We start from the raw sequence: 6,000 nt of genomic DNA, 5'->3' as shown, positions 1-6,000 counted from the left end.
TAGGGCTAGAGGAGCTGATGAGATCTTTGTTTGGACCCGTCACTAAAGAGAGCCTTCCAGAATGTGCATCCCGTCACGTACAAGAAAGTGCTGCCTTCCCATGCCAGCTAAATAAACACTAAGTGCTGACAGCGCAAACGCAGAGTGTGCAAATACAGACGATGACCAGTGGCACGCCCTCCTGCAGCGTGTTGGCGGACAGCCAAATTGATTCTGCTCTTGACATTTCGATGTAGCTCTGCTGTGAGCAGAGCACCCAAAAATACAGGTCACTCGCAAAAGTTCCCCTCCACGGAAATCTTTAGTAAAAAGCGAAAGATTTATGCGACAATCAAGAGAAACTCGAGCTATGTCTACGACCCCTCGGGCCTGTGCGCTGCCTCTGGTAAACCACTACGCTCGCCAAGGGTCATCAAGGGTGACGACGCCTGCCCACATGCGTTTTGTCAGCCCCCCCCCCCCACTCTAAAAGGGAGGAGTAAAACTCACAAAAGTCCCCTCGGTCCACCAATAACCACAAGCCCAATCAAGGCAATCTCTTTCTCATGCCTCCATCTGAAAAGTTGGAGAAAATCTTATATGAATAAAAGAGTCTTTTAAAGAAATCCCTTATTCCGAGGTCACCGTAGCCACCAGATCCAGTCTGTATCCAGATCAGTGGGCCGCTTCAGTCACCCGGATCCAGTCAGTATCTAGACAAGATGGTTGATCAACACCTAGAAAGGACCTCTATGGCCCTGAAACACAGCGGAGACCGGGAAAACTAGATGAGCCCCACATACAGATCCCCTGTAAAGACCTTGTCTCAGACGACCACCAGGACAAGACCACAGGAAAAAGATGATTCTTCTACACAGTCTGACTTTTCTGCAGCCTGGAGCTGATTTGCTGGTTTCTTCTGACCAGAGGAGAACTGTCTCCCCGACTGAGCCTGGTTTCTCACCGGGATTTTTCTCCATTTTTTCACCGATCGAGTTTTGGTTCCTTGCCTCTGTCGCCTCTGGCAGGCATAGCTGGGGACACTTCATGTACAGCGATATCGTTGACTTGATTGCAAATTATTGCACAGATACTATTTAAACTGAACTTAGCTGAATGATGACATCACCGATTTCCATGACGAAATAACTTTAACTGTCATTTTGCTTTATTGACGCACTGTGTTCCTAATTAATGTTGTTCAGTTGCATTGACACAATCCTTTTTGTTTAAAGCGCAAATAAAAAAAAAAAAATAAAAAAAAAAAGAGTCCAAACAATGACCCCTGCAACGGGTAGTGTTCCAAATGTTATGCGACTTTAGCTAATGATGGGTCCATCCGGAATTTGACGGTGCTAGGGCTGTGTCAGCGTCAGAAAAAGCCATGCATTGTTCAGTTATGTCGGTGCAGTAGCGTTGGTTGGGGGAGAAACGGCAGCATGCGCAGCTCCTTGTTAGTATAGTGGACAGTATCTCCACCTGTCACGCGGAAGACCGGGGTTCGATTCCCCGACGGGGAGAGCTAGCTCTTTTCGGCTTCCGAATGATCCATCCAAAAGTTTTGGGAGGAGCCACAGGTCACAGAAAGAGTTCTGCTTCGACATCAGCCCGAGCCAAAGGACATGCTTTGGCCGGGAATCAAACCCGGGTCAACTGCTTGGAAGGCAGCTATGCTCACCACTATACCACCAACGCAGTCAGCAGTCAGCCACTTGCGCCGTCGCTAAGAAGGCTCGAAGTGCACGAGTCGCCGATAGGGCTAGAGGAGCTGATGAGATCTTTGTTTGGACCCGTCACTAAAGAGAGCCTTCCAGAATTTGCATCCCGTCACGTACAAGAAAGTGCTGCCTTCCCATGCCAGCTAAATAAACACTAAGTGCTGACAGCGCAAACGCAGAGAGTGCAAATACACCGTAGCCACCAGATCCAGTCTGTATCCAGATCAGTGGGCCGCTTCAGTCACCCGGATCCAGTCAGTATCCAGACAAGATGGTTGATCAACACCTAGAAAGGACCTCTATGGCCCTGAAACACCTCTAGCCCTATCGGACAACTAGATGAGCCCCAGATACAGATCCCCTGTAAAGACCTTGTCTCAGACGACCACCAGGACAAGACCACAGGAAACAGATGATTCTTCTGCACAGTCTGACTTTTCTGCAGCCTGGAGCTGATTTGCTGGTTTCTTCTGACCAGAGGGGAACTGTCTCCCCGACTGAGCCTGGTTTCTCACCGGGTTTTTTCTCCATTTTTTCACCGATCGAGTTTTGGTTCCTTGCCTCTGTCGCCTCTGGCAGGCATAGCTGGGGACACTTCATGTACAGCGATATTGTTGACTTGATTGCAAATTATTGCACAGATACTATTTAAACTGAACTTAGCTGAATGATGACATCACCGATTTCAATGACGAAATGCCTTTAACTGTCATTTTGCTTTATTGACGCACTGTGTTCCTAATTAATGTTGTTCAGTTGCATTGACACAATCCTTTTTGTTTAAAGCGCAATTAAAAAAAAAAAAAAAAAGAGTCCAAACAATGACCCCTGCAACGGGTAGTGTTCCAAATGTTATGCGACTTTAGCTAATGATGGGTCCATCCGGAATTTGACGGTGCTAGGGCTGTGTCAGCGTCAGAAAAAGCCATGCATTGTTCAGTTATGTCGGTGCAGTAGCGTCGGATGGGGGAGAAACAGCAGCATGCGCAGCTCCACGTTAGTATAGTGGACAGTATCTCCGCCTGTCACGCGGAAGACCGGGGTTCGATTCCCCGATGGGGAGAGCTAGCTCTTTTCGGCTTCCGAACGATCCATCCAAAAGTTTTGGGAGGAGCCACAGGTCACAGAAGGAGTTCTGCTTCGACATCAGCCCGAGCCAAAGGTTATGCGTTGGCTGGGAATCGAACCCGGGTCAACTGCTTGGAAGGCAGCTATGCTCACCACTATACCACCAACGCAGTCAGCAGTCAGCCACTTGCGCCTTCGCTAAGAAGGCTCGAAGTGCACGAGTCGCCGATAGGGCTAGAGGAGCTGATGAGATCTTTGTTTGGACCCGTCACTAAAGAGAGCCTTCCAGAATTTGCATCCCGTCACGTACAAGAAAGTGCTGCCTTCCCATGCCAGCTAAATAAACACTAAGTGCTGACAGCGCAAACGCAGAGAGTGCAAATACAGACGATGACCAGTGGCACGCCCTCCTGCAGCGTGTTGGCGGACGGCCAAATTGATTCTGCTCTTGACATTTCGATGTAGCTCTGCTGTGAGCAGAGCACCCAAAAATACAGGTCACTCGCAAAAGTTCCCCTCCACGGAAATCTTTAGTAAAAGGCGAAAGATTTATGTGACAATGAAGAGAAACTCGAGCTGTGTCTACGACCCCTCGGGCCTGTGCGCTGCCTCTGGTAAACCACTACGCTCGCCAAGGGTCATCAAGGGTGACGACGCCTGCCCACATGCGTTTCGTCAGCCCTCCCCCAACTCCAAAAGGGAGGAGTAAAACTCACAAAAGTCCCCTCGGTCCACCAATAACCACAAGCCAAATCAAGGCAATCTCTTTCTCATGCCTCCATCTGAAAAGTTGGAGAAAATCTTATATGAATAAAAGAGTCTTTTAAAGAAATCCCTTATTCCGAGGTCACCGTAGCCACCAGATCCAGTCTGTATCCAGATCAGTGGGCCGCTTCAGTCACCCGGATCCAGTCAGTATCCAGACAAGATGGTTGATCAACACCTAGAAAGGACCTCTATGGCCCTGAAACACCTCTAGCCCTATCGGACAACTAGATGAGCCCCAGATACAGATCCCCTGTAAAGACCTTGTCTCAGACGACCACCAGGACAAGACCACAGGAAACAGATGATTCTTCTGCACAGTCTGACTTTTCTGCAGCCTGGAGCTGATTTGCTGGTTTCTTCTGACCAGAGGGGAACTGTCTCCCCGACTGAGCCTGGTTTCTCACCGGGTTTTTTCTCCATTTTTTCACTGATCGAGTTTTGGTTCCTTGCCTCTGTCGCCTCTGGCAGGCATAGCTGGGGACACTTCATGTACAGCGATATTGTTGACTTGATTGCAAATTATTGCACAGATACTATTTAAACTGAACTTAGCTGAATGATGACATCACCGATTTCAATGACGAAATGCCTTTAACTGTCATTTTGCTTTATTGACACACTGTTGTGACAGTGCAGTAAACTATACAGCCATGTTTACGTTTACTTTCACTTTCACTTTTAACGGAAAGGGTGGAGTGAGTAATTAATGGCGGAAAGGGAAATGGAGGTGAGGCCTATTTAGTCAGGTGGAAGGAGGACACGTCATCGGGGTATGTTTCGATTCGTGAGAAGGAGAGTGAAGTAAATGGTTACCATGTGGAGTGGAAGGCGGCGTTTGTTTGAACTGAGGCTTCCCGCGCACGCTGTCTGATGCGACGTGGAGTCTGGCTATTCCATAGCGACGCACCTTAAAGATCGGCTGTTGTTGGTGAGCGGTTCACTCTCAAACGAGTCTAAGGCGTTAAACTTCCTTCCTGGAGCCAGACGAGGTCCAACTACACTCTCCAGTTTGCGATTCTGTCCGCCAAAATTGGTCAGTGTGCCCGACGCGCAATCTCACACTACACTCATTCACACGCTATCAGACACACACACATTCCATTCAGATCCGCACATTTGTTTTATTGCTTATTCGTGCTTTTTGATTAAGTTGAATGCCTTATCGTTGATCTTTAAAGTTTTGCATTTTTTTGAGTATTCAACCACGAAATGTGAATTCAAAATGTTTTTTCCTCTTTCTCTTTTGGTTATATGTAAAGTTTGGCGTGAATATGGACACACGAATCTGCCAGTGTTGACGCCCAGCTAGAGTGTGACCAGTATGACCTGGGATTTCCTTTATAGCGTTTGTGATTGTGTGAACACTGATTTGGAACTGAGAAATTTAACTGTTACGTTAAGAACTATATCTATCTATTTCTTTATTTACTGTTTGTTTGGTTGTTTTTTTCAAAATAAGTATTTTTTTTTATAATGTTTATGGACATTATGCAATAAATTCCAACTTGTTTTGAAATACTTGTTTTTGTATGTAATCAGTGGTTTTCTTTTGCTATCCTGGGTTGTTTGATTTTTGTCAGTTTTAGAAAACTGTCTGGCGCCCGAATTTGTCGTTAAAAAAATAATAATTTAAGTTTAGGGCAGCCACCACCACTGTTACAGAGTGGCGCCCGACAAGGGACTTGAACACAATTGAGTGTGAATACGTGACTACTTGTGAATGTGAATTTGCATTGACTTATTGAATTTAATTTTTTTCTTTACTTGAATTGTTATTTTCTTTTTGTATTTACATAATTGGGAAGTTTTGAATTTTGGAACTTAAGTGTGGGAATCCTTTTTGCTACACCTGTTAATTTTCTCAAACCTGGGAATTTTGAACTTCCTGTTAACCGAATTTTCTTGGTTGCCACACATTTTTTTTTATTTTTTTTTTTGAAATCGTAATGAAGAGCAACTTTAATTGAAACCTATTATCTGACTGCAGTGAGGATTTATTGTGTAATTCGTGACCTCAACGTGATCTGTGACTAATTACCCTGATTTATGCTTTCCAAAAAAAAAAAAAAAAAAAAAAAATTTTTTTTTCTTTTTTGATTGACTTTTTTGACAATTGTTTTGAGACACTTGCTTAATGTTGTGAACTGTGAACTACATTTGTACAATTAAAAGGCAAGGTAAATTATATGAATTAACTGACATACACACTACTGATTTGCAACACTTTTTAATTGCATCATTTATTGATATTATATTTCATTTACATAATCATGGCAGAGCACCCTTCCCCACACTCAACCTTTGTCGAAATGGAGGCTCCGGATGTGGCCACCCCTAGTTGGCCACCTATGTACCGTCCAGCTCCTCAGGAATCCTATGCTCCAACTTTCTGCCACACGCCCAACCAGTTCAGTCGCATTGTGCAGCCAGGACCACATGTGCAGTTTGTGTCCACACCTTTGGGAGG

At 45.4% G+C, this 6,000-nt stretch overlaps 2 non-coding genes across 2 annotated transcripts; both read right to left on the bottom strand.

The window, feature by feature from the left end:
* Positions 1 to 234: 234 nt before the first annotated feature.
* Positions 235 to 349, bottom strand: LOC132146083 (U5 spliceosomal RNA). Its single transcript, XR_009434832.1, has one exon. It is a non-coding gene; the product is annotated as a U5 spliceosomal RNA (small nuclear RNA).
* A 2,879-nt stretch (positions 350 to 3,228) lies between these two features.
* On the bottom strand, positions 3,229 to 3,343 carry LOC132145939 (U5 spliceosomal RNA). The gene has a single exon (XR_009434698.1). It is a non-coding gene; the product is annotated as a U5 spliceosomal RNA (small nuclear RNA).
* Positions 3,344 to 6,000: the final 2,657 nt, after the last annotated feature.

Source organism: Carassius carassius, chromosome 8 (genome assembly GCF_963082965.1).
Source record: "Carassius carassius chromosome 8, fCarCar2.1, whole genome shotgun sequence".
Classification (NCBI taxonomy): Eukaryota; Metazoa; Chordata; class Actinopteri; order Cypriniformes; family Cyprinidae; genus Carassius; species Carassius carassius.
The sequence above is the reverse complement of the archived record's forward strand: the minus strand, read 5'-3'. Positions and strand labels throughout refer to the sequence as shown.